Source organism: Sciurus vulgaris (genome assembly GCF_902686455.1).
Source record: "Sciurus vulgaris genome assembly, chromosome: 11".
In the NCBI taxonomy this organism is placed as follows: Eukaryota; Metazoa; Chordata; class Mammalia; order Rodentia; family Sciuridae; genus Sciurus; species Sciurus vulgaris.
Window position 1 is genome coordinate 22819292 of NC_136472.1, and position 13764 is coordinate 22833055.

The following is a 13764-nucleotide window of genomic DNA, read 5'->3' on the forward strand; positions in this document are numbered from 1 at the left end:
CTGCCTCAGCCTCCTTTGAGTTTCTGGGATTACAGGTGTGCACCACCAGGCCTGGATTTCAATAAAGTCTGACTGCTCATCAAGTAAGTAAATATGCACTTAAAACATATTCCAGCAATCCCATCCCTAGCTCTTTGTCCAAGAACTACAGTATATTTATTACTATAGAATTGCACTTTACAATTTAGGCAGCTTTGTGAATAATGAGCAAGAACATGAAGAGATTCAAATGTCTATCAATAGAAAAAACGAGCAGACTCCAGTATACATACAATGAAATGCACCTCAGGAAGAAAACAGAGAGAACCACTGATATACACAATACCTGCAATGAATATCAAAACATATTTTGCAGATTTAAAACAACTTTCCATAAAAGAGTGCATTATTTATGGTTTCATTTATATAAGTTTCTGTAAGAGACAAAACTAATCTATGGCATCAAAAAACCTGAGTGAACAGCAATTGCCTATCGGGGTGAGGGAGTGGCAATTGTCTAAGCTTCAACATCTCCTTCCTCTACTCTGATCTCCCTTCTATTTTCATGGGATCCTTCCCCCACCTTTCCTCCTATAGTGCTTTAGACTTCACATTGGAGAGAAAAGATTCAACTCTTGACTCTGGTTATGGTCTATTTGACTTATCATGATGTTCTGCATTTTCATCCATTTGCCACCCAATTACATAATTTCATTCTTCTTTTTGGCTGAGTAAAACTTCACTGTAAATATGTACCACATTTTCTTTACTCATTCATCTGCTGATGGACACCTGGGCTGGTTCCATAACTTGGCCATTGTGGATTGCACATCTATAAACATTTGTGTGCCTGTGTCACTATAGGATGCTGGTCTTAGTTCTTTTAGATAAACAGCAAGGAGTGGGAAAGCTGATTTGATGGTGTTTCCACCTTTAAAGGAGTCATGATTCTGCATTTCGAAGTGCTTTTACTAATTTGCAGTCAAATCAATGTATGAATGTACCTTTTCCATCATACCCTTGCATTTGTATTCTTGAGGACTACTATTCTGACTGGAGTGAGATGAAAGCTCAAAGTAGTTTTGATTTGGATTTTCCTGATTGCTAAAGATGGTGAACAATTTTTTCATGTATTTGTTTTCTATTTGTATTTCTTCTTTTGAGAAGAATCAGTTTAGATCTTTGCTAATTTATTGATAGCATTTTTTCAAAACAGATGAATCAATTTTAGTACATGAACATTAACAGAGATTCACACTTAAATCAGATAATCTTATTTTTCCAACCTCTCCTTTTACTATTCAGAATCCTATCCAGAATGACACATTGATTTAGTTATTTTCTTTAGCACACCTCAACAGGGACACTTTCTCATACTTCTTTTGTTTGCAATGACTTTGACACATTTTGGGAATGCAAGTCAAACATTTTGATCTAAAGTCCTCAATAGTTACTTGCCTGCTATTCCTTAGGCCTGGAATTATGAGCTTTAAGAGGAATATCAAAGATATTTAAAAAAGAAATATTTAAGAAGAATATCAAAGAAGTAAAGTTTCTTTTTCTTCATGTCATGTCAGTGGGTGTGTGCTATCAGTGTGACCCATACCTGCTGGGAACCTTGCCCACTTGGTGAGGCACCATGATCACCTTCCCCTCTATATCATTCACCATTCCATACTGTATTGTTTGAAGGAGGTCACAGTGAAAATCCTGTGTGTGGGCAGATTTCAGAAACTACTGAATGAACCTGGAACAATTTAGTTTGCCTTCCAGCAAGTGGTGAGAACATCAACTTGTTGGTGAGACAGAAGACATCCTGATTCCAGAATAATCAGGCATTGATTTAGAAGCACTTTTCAAACTCTCACTTGAGTAAGTAGCCTCGAAATTACTCAGGAAAGTGGGAAGTGAACATACTAACCTTGCATAATCTTGCTGAAATTGGTAAAATTGGTATTATTTGTATTTAAACTTGTAGAAAATGAATCAGATTAATGTAACAGCCAGTATCTAACAAAGCAGGCCCTTGTTGAAGGATAGGACCTTTAGGGTCTTTTCTAGGAGTACTTTATAATCCAATGGGAGAACATGGCTTAAATAAATTATGTTAGATTCATTCTACTGTCTTTCCTATTCCTTACCCTCCCTCACATTCTTTGTCCTTTGTCTAACCTACTGACCTTGTCTTCTTCCCCTTTACTGTGGTTTACATTCCACATATCAGAAAATACAACTGACTTTTGTTCTTTTTGGATTGGTTTATTTCACTTAGCATGATATTCTGAAAACAGTAGAATAAATCTAACATTTTTTTCTCTGTATACATATGAAATTACCTAAGTAAACTCCCTCATTGTGCCCACCCACCAAATGGTGTCCTAGTTAATAATATATAGCCTATGCTTGTATAATTTTATCAAAATGGATTCTACTGTCATGTATAACTACAAAGTACCAATAAAATAAAATTAAAAGAAAAGAAAAGAAAAATAGGCACAGTATTTCCTAGGCACTACTAGGTATGGTTGTTGATAGATTGGGGTTGTACGATATAAATAGAATATTTTTGATGTTTTAAATTTTTCCATGGGTATTGTGCAATATAGGAATACATTTACTTCAATAGTAACTATGTATACAATGGTGTGGAACAGTATGTTTGTATCTATAAAAATCTCTTAATTCTATCATACTAATTTACTCCAAAGTATACCATACGTATGCTCATAACACACACACCCATGTTCACACACACAGATACACACACACAGTGCCATATGAATGTGTTAGGATGCTTACTATCTAAATCTTTCTATCCATACAAACATGGAAGGAAAATAGATATATGGACATAGATGAACATATTTTAAATTACTTAATGCATAGAAGCCAAATATATTTTCTTCATCTCTGTTTCCTAAAGAGATCCCATAAATAATATATTCCAAAAATATCCAATGAAGCAAGTGAACCTATAGTTAATGGCTGTGTGGTGGTTTATGAAGCACCTAAAGAGCCCTGAGTGTCATACCTCTATACAGACTCACCTCGTATTCAAGCTTCTGGATCTCAGTGCTGTCTACAATTAGCACGTTCCTCCTGTACACAACAGAAGACAGTAGTGAGGATTCAGGTAAGGTTCTTCAAATAGTATTTATTGTGGCATGATTATAATGTATTTTCAAATACTACCAAAGTGAGTAGTTTAAAACTAGATCCTCCTCACATAATGGGTGCAGAGAAAGAAGTGTCCCCCCTACAAATATTTTTGTAGTCTTTTAAATAATATTCATTGATACAAGGATGAGTATGTATGCAAGCATATTTTCCTGTTAATGAGAGTTGTATTGTCCTATGAGAATACTGTGTTGACATCTTGAATTACAATTTACAATGTATTTTAGAAACAAATGTGTATGTATGCTTGATAGTGTTTGCATATAAGTATTATCCTTTATTTCTTCATTGACATTTTGATGTTTCTTGAAGTTATTTCCTCTGTTTAACAACCATTGAAAGGGTTGCAGTACTGATTTTGTTCACTGCTACTTTCTTGGTTTGTTTACCAACTCTAAAATGATTCTTTGTGCCCGAGTGGCTGTGTCTATGGGAAAGGAATCATTGGATCATGGTCTGTATGCAGTTGTGAGATTGCAGGCTTTGCGATCATTTTCTAAGAGCTTGCAAGCACTTGAACTCCCACCAAAGATAGGTGTAATTGACAGTTTCTTACACATTTCTCCATACCTTTTTAAAAAAAAACAATTATCAAAGTTTTGCTTTATTGAGCTATGTGCAAAAGATATCCAACTGGAATTTTAATCTGAATGTATTAAACTGAATGAAATTGAGCATCAGTCCAAATGCTTAATCTTTTTAATAAAAATAAAAATTTCTTTGGGAATATATTCTTTGCCCTTTGTTAAATTGTGCTGGGGTTTTTAAGACTGAACTGTGTTCAATTTGTACTTATTTACATGTCAAATATGATACATATAAACATGTTTATATGTATGTGTATACATATATATTTACCATTTTGGCATGTATCTTTTGCTTTTGACTGCTGTTTTTTGAAATATATTGTATAAAGTAAAAAATCAGTGTGTTCAGTATTGAATGAATAAAAATAAATATTAATTTGCTTTTTATATCTATCTTCTCTTATTTGAAGTCAGGATATAGAATACTCAGGATTTTACTTACTAAAAATTCCACTGAAAGTTTAACTTACGAATGAAGCATCCAGAAATTATTTTCTAAACCCCTAGTGCCACTCATAAACTTGAAATTTAGAGGAATATGTTAATTTATGTCATCTGTTCTCCCTCTTTTTCTCCTTATTGGTCTCAGTGTCTGCTTACATCTTATGACAACTTCCTGAAGATTTCAGAAAAAATTTAAAATGGGAGAAATTTAATGTTGAATATCAAGTATAATTTTAAAAGAAAAAAGTATTTTAAAATAGAGGCTGAATTTAGAATTTAAAAGAACTAGAAAATTCAAGAAGTAACTGTTAAGGAAAAAAAAATTAATCAAGAGGTTAAAATGCTCAATGCTGCTGGACAAGACTGATTGAATTGTCATATCCTGCTAATTTTAATTTTCATTCTTTCTTTCCTTCTCCTCTTCACACCCGTTCTGTGCTTAGATTCTATTAACCTGTTATGCCCAATCATATTACTTGTAGGACATCTATAAACCCATATTTTGTAGAAAACCTGCAAAATTGCCCAATTCAACTTTTTATAGCTATCCTATTATAGGACAAAGGAAGAAATGGGTTAAGGAAGGCAATCTCAAATATTTAAACAATCATCACTGGAGTGCTCAAAATACTATATATTTTAATGGTAGCTCTAGGTTCAAATAATGTTAAAGTTATTGAAGTAAAATGTGTAAGTCTTCTCTAGGTTTGCAATGCACCATCCTAATATCGATAAGTCCTTCGTGAAAACTAATGAAACACATTAAGCTTGTATAGTATTCTTCAGATACTAAATCCAATAGTCATGTTTATTTTGCTTGAAGAAGCCCTTGCTTTTTATAAGTTTTATATTTCATTATTTTCATAGGCAACTGTAAATGCATTAAATAAATTCTGGAAATTCAATTTTATTCAGAATAAAATGTGAAATGTAAATGAAGCTGGGAGCGGTAGCCCATACCTGTAATCCCAGTGACTCTGGAGGCTGAGACAGAAGATTTGTGAATTCAAAGCCAGCCTCAGCAACAGCTAGGCACTAAGCAACAGAGTGAAATGCTGTCTCTAAATAAAATACAAAATAGGGTTGGGACTGTGACTCAGTGGTTGAGTGCCCCTGAGTTCAGTCCCCAGTACTCTTCCCACCAAAATAATGTAAATGATAATCTCTTGGAACATTTCTGGTTTATGACTGAGAATTTATATTTGAAGTACATATTAGCATTCATTTTACATTTTCTTCTCTCCCCCTTTGTAGAATAAGGGTTTCTAATCTGTGGTGCCCCCACATCAAATGAGATGATGCAGCAAAGAACACTGTGATTGAGTTCAAATTGCTAGGATTGACACAGGACCTTCTGAGGCAGAAAATGGTGTTTTTAATCTTAATTTTCTTCGTGGGAACTGTAGTGGGAAAATGCTTGTTATTGTGACCATCAAGTGCAGCTGGGCTCTTGGTAGCCCCATGTACTTTTCCCTGTTTTATGTGTCCTTGGCTGATTTCTGCTTTCCCCCTTCCACAGTCCCTAGATTGATTGTGGATGCTCTCTCTGCAAAGAAACTCATATCCTACAATGAGTGCATGACACAGTTCTTTGCACTTTACTTACTTGGCTGCATGGGAGATCTTTGTCCTCATCCTTGTGGCCACCAATTGTTAGTGACCACTTGTAAGCCTTTGCATTACCCAAAGATCATGAGGAGGCAGGTCTGCCTCATCTTGATTATTCTTGCCTGGATAGGGTCTTTTATACATTCCACTGCTTGGATTATCCTGGCTGTGAGATTGCCCTTCTGTGGCAATTTGATTGACCATTACTGCTGTGATCTGCAGCTCTTGTTAAACTTCACCTTCATGACTATGCATGTGATCAATCTGCTGTTGGTGTCTAACAGTGGGGCAATTTGCTCAAGCAACTTCATGATTTTGATGATCTCATACATTGTCATCCTGCATTCACTGAGAAACCACAGTGCAGAAAGGAGGAAAAAAGCCCTATCCACTTGCACGTCTCACATTATTGTAGTGGTCCTGTTCTCTAGTCCCTGCATATTCCTATATACATGTCCCCCAACCACATTCCCCATGAACAAGATGGTGGCAATATTTTATACCATTGGAATGCCTTTTCTCAATCCACTCATCTACACACTGAGGAACGCAGAGGTGAAAAATGACATGAGAAAGCTGTGACATGTTAAAACTGCATCTTAAAGCAAGGGATGAATTGAGGGCCAAGTCTAATACTTAATTGTGATTTGATGAATAAGCACAGATATTGAATACAATCATGTCTCAATATTGTGAATGTATTTTACTATCATTGCATATGTTTGGGATTCAAATTTGTATTTTAGTTAATAGAACGTATTAATTCTTAAGTCATGTTTTTATTATGTCATAGTATTCAGATAGTATTTTTCCAAGACACTTTTTGGAGTCTTTTTATTTTCCACTAATCTGACTACACCTTTGAACTGTAATATAACATTCGATTTCCTTACTAATGAGTTATGCTCCTGACCCTTAGACAGGAGCTTCCCTGAAATCTCAATTCTGATTCATAGTTCTCCTGAGAGCTCAGTTCTGGTGTTGCTGCCTGTGAGCTACATCTCACAACACTGTCTGAATATGGGTTTGGTAAGAAGGAAGATATTTATCAAATCCCAACTTTTCAAACTTGTGAGAATCCACCAATAATGTACACTTCTTGATATTTAATTTTCTCTATAGCAGATTTCCATCAAATGTTCCTCTTTAAGATTTTAGGGCCAAGGAATGGATTCAATGTATCATGACTTCACATTTCATTTCATCACTCATTTATGTTTTAAAAATCAAGTTCTTTTAAATCAGATTTTACTCGTTATATTCTACAATTTTAAATTTGTTTTTTCTTTATTGTTTCCTTTGGCTATTTAGATCAATGACACACTATTTATGAGAGTTGTAAATATAATAGTGAAAAATCTTGAGATATTCAGCTCCTTAAGTAATTAGTGCATTGAAGCTATAATCACAAAACTGTGTAACTCAAGAAATAGGAAAGTAAAATAATAGATGTTACAAAATAAACTGGAATTTTTTTTTAACTATACTGAAGGTACAGCATACTTTCAGAGACTGAAGGGCAAAAATGTATAACCTGGTGTGGAGATAAAAATGATATGATCTGTATTATTAGAATTTGCTAATGTCATTGAAACAAGTGAAATGACCACAGGCATCCAGAAGACCCTCATAATGCTTGTTTCTTCAGTGAGATGAGGGAGAGCACACAACTACTCTACAATTGAACTCAGGGGTGCTTTCCCACTGAGTTACATCCCCAGCCCTCTTTATTTTGTTTTCTTTTGAGACAGGGTCTCATTAAATTGACTAATTAGCTGAGGCTGGCTTTGAACTTATGATCCTCCTGCCTGGGACTCCCAAGCTACTGGAATTATAAGTGTGCTATTTTAAAAGTGTTTGCATAGATTATGTACAAGTTAGAATTGTTAATGGAATTTTTAAGCCCAAGATGTGAAGAGCAAATTAACAGGTACGTGTTAGTTTTGCAAGCCTTGGGTTGTATCACGAAAAGTCAATATTCCTAAGTTTTGGTATATTATAGTGCACCCCAACTTCAGTAACTGTTAATCAGATTCCATCCCATTTTTAATATTGTTCTTCACTAACCAGGCACAGAGGTGTATGCCTGTAATCCCTGCAACTTGGGAAACTGAGTCAGGAGGGTTTTAACTTCTATGCCAATGTCAGCATTATTAAATGGGAAAATATGATCAATTCTGATCATGTCTACTGTCAAAGCTGATTATTTAACCAATTCAGCTCCTAAAGTGCAGAGTTATTTAAAATTCATAGTTTCCAATAAGGTTAATCATGTTTAAGGGTGAGTGGTCACTCCAAAATTGTGATTTGAATGGATATGGTGTCCCAGAACTTTAAACAATTATTTTACTTCACTTTCATACCTTGGGTTTGCTTGTTTGTTTGTTCATTTGTTTGTTTAAGACAGGGTCATTCTGTGTTGCCCAAGCTGACCTTGAACTCCTTGTCCAATTAGTCATTTCATTTCAACCTTCAGATGACCAGAGTCTGCAGGTATATGCCACCATGTCTGGCTTATTTTCTCAGTTTGAATTTGACTACTGGTGCTTTTGACATATAAAAATATCTCACATTTTTTTCTTTCTAACATGTAGCTTCTTCTTTATTCTGTTTGTGCATTTTTTTTTGTTTGTTTCCTGAGACATAATAAAGCCCAGTGGTATCCTACAACTGACACATCAGGCATAATGAGAGTCTTATATTTAATAGACAATGGGAATACAGGTCCACCATAGGTTAGTTTAAACTTCTCCTTGCATAACACCAACACACATGCACGCACATGTGCGTGCACAACACGCTTGCGCACACACACACACACACACACACACACACACACACACACATTCCTTTACCCCAATACAGAATTTTTTAACCATGTCTCCTGTCAAAGATGAGTTTCAAAAAATTAATATCCTAAAATGCAGGGACAATTAAAATTCATAGTTTCTCTTTAAATCAGTCATGTTTAAGGGTGGGCAGCATTCCAAAATTGCTCTTTGGTGATTGGTATCATCCCACTTTTTAAAGTTGATTCACTTTCCAATATCTCAAATTGTTTCTTGTATGAATTCACCCAATATCATAATTTAAATTAATATTTAAAAATAATTATTACCCAAACCAGTTCTGGAAATTCATACTTATAAAAATACCTTCATCTGTCTTCATCTGTCTTGTCAACTGAACCTTTTCATTTGCATACCCCATGGCTACCTGAATTTCAACATGAACTCATTAACTTACTGTGGATTTTAAGCTCCACAACCTGAGGCTACATCACTCAGCCAACAGAAATTTATTCTAGGTCTTTCTTGTATTCCTTGTTTTTTGACTTTATCTGGTATAGAAAAATTGGGAAATTGTAAAGCCCATGGAATTGGGTGATCTTTAGTGCAGATTTTGTTACTGAATTTACTAAGCATGCAAGCTGAGCAAGCTGCTTACGTTCTATGAGCTTCACTTTTCTATCCTGAACAACTGTTGCAAATTGAAACTACAACTTATGCAAAGTGACAAACAACATATTATACACAAAAGCAGTCAATAAATATTTGGTGAAAAAAATTATTTCAACACAAACTGTTTTGTCACGAGGTATTTTTTTACGCACATGACCTAGCAAAACCAGTAGAAATTAATTTGAAAATTATTTTGCAATCCATGCTGAATGCAATTATTAATCCTCAGAATATTTGCTATAAATCCGTTGTCTATAACAGGGGATGTGTAGAGGCCACTGCTTGGAACCTGTGATTTCAGAATTCAACACTGACTTCCCTAGCTTGTGCTTGCAAATAAATTACAAGACCTAGAAAACATGTCTTCTGCTGCAAGATGAAGCAATATAGGACATTGAGTAAGAACAGTCGAGCCCTGATTACTCACTTCCATTTTTACTAATATCACTTTTTTTTCTCATCTCCCTTCTCTACTCCCTTCTTCCCTATGAATGGCTGATTTTTCTCTTTTCCCTGGAGCTTTGTTCAGCCTTGAGTACTTAACAGAATCAAACCCTTGTTTTATTTGAGTAATTATTGTGAAGAAGATTTGCTTGCTATTCTTATAGTCAAAGTATAAAACCAAAACTCTAGTGCACTGTAATTAAGATGCTGAGGGGGTAGCAAAGTAGGTGAAGCTTTGCAGGTTATACTCTCTTAGATACTAATGCCTTACATCATTCCGTCTTAAAATATCCCCCCTGGAATATAGAGAGGGCTTCCCCTCCCCCCAGTTTCCTATGAAAAGGCCACTATCAAAACAGGATGAGCACACCTGACATTAATTCAGAGAATCTTCTAACAGGTGAGTGACAGATTATTTCCAGCTTTGTGAACAAAGAGTCATCATTACAGAATATCCAGTGTAAATTTGAAATTTAATTCCATAGGTCTCCTGACTATACTGTTGACACATATTCTGGGAAAAGAATAATTTTGTTTCTAAAGAACCATCTAAGTGACTTCTTTTGGATTAATGTTAACATAGAAAATAGATGAATTAAAAACAAGTTTAAGGGAAAAAATGATCTTTTGAGCTCACCTTATAATTTATAAACACCAGGCATGTGAAAACCATCATTATGTGGGGAAAAAGGGGAGACAATTAAAATGTACCATTATTTCTAAAAGTGGAAGAATGAAAAAAAAAAGTCTGTCAAGGTGCTTGAATCAGGTTTCTGAGCAGAACATGTCCTCAATAGGTGAGTGGGTACTATAAAATGAGACTTCTTGCCTAGTCAGAACTGAGAGAAATGGACATAATGACATTGTCAAGTTGCTGAATAATGCCAGCTTGTCCATCTCTGGGTGACAATCTCGAATGCACATTGCTTATCAGTCAAGAATTACTATTCTTTGCTTGTTTCCTAAATGGTATTACAAGAACACAACTTGTAGTTGACACATTTCTGAGACTTATAAGTTGAATCATTATTGCTCAGAGTAAACATGATGATGATTTATAGACTAAACACTATAATGAAGGTAAAAGATGATAGATGATAGATAGATACATAGCTAGCTAGCTAGACAGATAGATAGATACATAGATAGATGATAGATAGATGATAGATGATAGATAGATAGATAGATAGATAGATAGATAGATAGATAGATAGATAGATAGATAAAGCATGTGAGGAAGTACCTGAAAATATTTTGGCTAAAAAGCCAACCCTTTTCCTCAGTATTTGCTCTTGTCCAGATTTCTTCTGTGCATTGTCCCATCTACCCTTGCTCATCCACAGTGCTCCTGCACTGTCTATGACATTTCCAAAGAAGAGTAACAGTATATTGATGTGATGATATTTGGAGCAGCCAGATAAACAGTGCAAGGGCAATGGTACTAAATTTTATTACCTCTTGGCCAGTGAGCAGGAATCATGGTATTCAGTTTCATGAAGTAAGGAGCACAAGGAGGTTATTGGGGATAAAATATGTGAATAAATGTCAATTTTCCCACAAATAATGGGAAATTTTGAATATAAATAAAGTGAGTGTAGAGCTTTTCCAGATATATAGACTGAATCAGAGAGGTTGGATAGTTTGAGAGAGAGGCCTGAAGGAGCAGCAGAGCCCCTGGCTGTGGTCTCCCTTTGTAGCAGGAATCACAGGAGACCCCTGACACTGCCTCCCTCCCTCCTCCATCCTCCACACAATGCTGCCTCCCTTGCTTTCAGCACTTCTGGTGCCAACCACACCAACAGGTTATCTGCTTATTAATGTCATTGTGACAAAATTTTTCATCCAAAATTTGGTCATTTGTGTCTGAGGATTTGAGGTGAGTACATTAGTTCTTAGGTGATTTATTTTTTTGATGCTTGTTTTGATGATACCAGGGATTGAAGGCAGGAGCAGTCCACATCTGAATTACATCCCAATTTTTTTTTTAATAAGATCTTGACAGAGGGTCTCCCTAAGTTGCCAAACTGGCCTCACACTTGCAATCTTCCTGTCTCAGCCTCCCCAGTAGCTGGAATTAAAGGTGTGCACCACTGTGCCCGGCATTAAGGACATGCCTATCGCTAGTGACATTTTGTCTCCAAACCATTATGTGTATATACACACATACACACATGGAAGTATGAATTAGTCAGGAGGACATGTATAACCTCTTCCTTTATCCTTAAAGGGAAATATTCATAAGAAACAGGATAAACAAAAACAACACAAACACTTTAAAAAGATCATTTTGTAAGTTTTACATCCCCAATGTCCTACATTCCAACATGATGCTTTTCAAAGTTCAAAATCTTCTACTTCGGGTTGTAGAGTTAATTTACAAAGTTATTTAAAATCGATCTTAGGTTTTTGTTTTGCTTTCTTCCTGGCTTTATGAATTACGAGCATGTTTCTGTCTCTACATACAAGATAGATAGAAAGCCCCAGTGAATTCATGATGTGAATGTGTTTTGTAATGCGAGCAGTACTACAACAGTGACAAATACTGTTGCAATTCAGAAGGGGTAAAGAGTGGTTAATTCAAAACCATTTAGAGGATATCTACATTGTACAGGTGTTGATTTGAAACATGGAGAATAATATCCTGATAACACCTATTTTCCCAATACTCTTATTCTAGGAAGGATGCTTGTGTGGTAAGCAGTAATATGTGATGTTATTTTACAAGCTATGAAGAAAGCTTTTAGAGAACAGGAATAAGAATTTCCTTCATCATAATACAATTATTAAAAGCTGCCTTGGAGATCTTTCTCAGAATATAAATCCTGGGAAGGAGTAGGGGAGTAGGAAGGATAGTAGAGTGAAACAGACATTATTACCTCATATATGCTGCATGACCAATGTGATGCTACAATATGTATAATCAGTGAAATGAGAGATTACACTCCATTTACATATGATCTATCGAAATGTAGACATGCATTCTACTGTCATGTACAACAAATTAAAACAAATTTTAAAAATTAAAAACAAAAAAAAAGAATGTAAGTCCTGTAGTTAACCAGATGGAAATTGAAAGGCACTCCTAGAAAGGAGAAACCAACATCAGCTTGGATACCCTACACTCTGTGTTTTTAACATTTGGATCCTTAGTTTCCCCATCACAGGGAACCCATTGGATGTGAATATCAACCTTCAGTATGCTTCCAAAGCAGCTGAACTTAACGTGATGATAACATAGTTCAGTAAATAATTGGTGATTTGAGAACTATGTTCCCTATTTTCTCAACTGCAGGTTATTGTAGATTACAAAATAAGTTCTATTTCAGAGTATAATAAATCCTTGAAATATACTTGGGGGCACAGGAAAAGGTTTTCAAAGATATAAAGAAATACATGATGAATGTATTATGGTTCATCTATAACATAAAAGGATTAAAATAGGCTTTGGGGCTACAGATGTTGTTGACAACTAAATATTATTCTGATGCTATTGATTACATATTTGAAAAGGACCAAAAATCATTAAAAAGTTAAATAAATCATATGCATTTATGATGCATAATTTATTTTAAAATATATGTGCAAGAGTAAAAAAGAATAAGCTTTCCCTAAAAATGGATAGGCTAATGGGACTGATGCAATATACATATGTAATGAAAAATTCCCATTTCATCTTTCTGTATACCTATAAAACACCAATTTAAAAAAGTAAAAAAAATATATATAATGATTACACATACACACACACACACACACATTTTCACACACTGATAGAGGTGGCTAAAATCTTGGGGAGATAGGCATCACTTTCACTTTGTGTTACTACCAAAGCCTACTTAGTACTCAAGTGTCAATATTTGCCATAAATCCTTTTGTAAATTGATAAAGGAGAAAATGAGCTTATTGTAATGGTTATGGTGTTGGGACTCAGGTCCTCTGTAGTTAAGATCCTTGACCAAGAGAATATATAAAAAGGGTTTTGTTTTGTTTTGTTTTTCCTCTCAAAATAACTTCATCATATACTTTTCCAAGAGTGCTTTTGATTTGGAGAAAATTGTATTAAA

The 13764-nt window shown here is 35.0% G+C and overlaps 2 pseudogenes across 2 annotated transcripts in view; one reads left to right on the forward strand and one right to left on the reverse strand.

Annotated features, from left to right (window-relative positions):
* Positions 1 to 13764, reverse strand: part of LOC306639775 (olfactory receptor 4C6-like) — a 288641-nt pseudogene that overhangs the window by 96126 nt on the left and 178751 nt on the right. The gene's annotated exons all lie outside the window — the stretch shown is intronic.
* On the forward strand, positions 3556 to 6377 carry LOC306638474 (olfactory receptor 4C11-like; annotated as a pseudogene). The gene is made up of 2 exons: positions 3556 to 3691; positions 5483 to 6377. The product of its transcript is annotated as an olfactory receptor 4C11-like (transcript).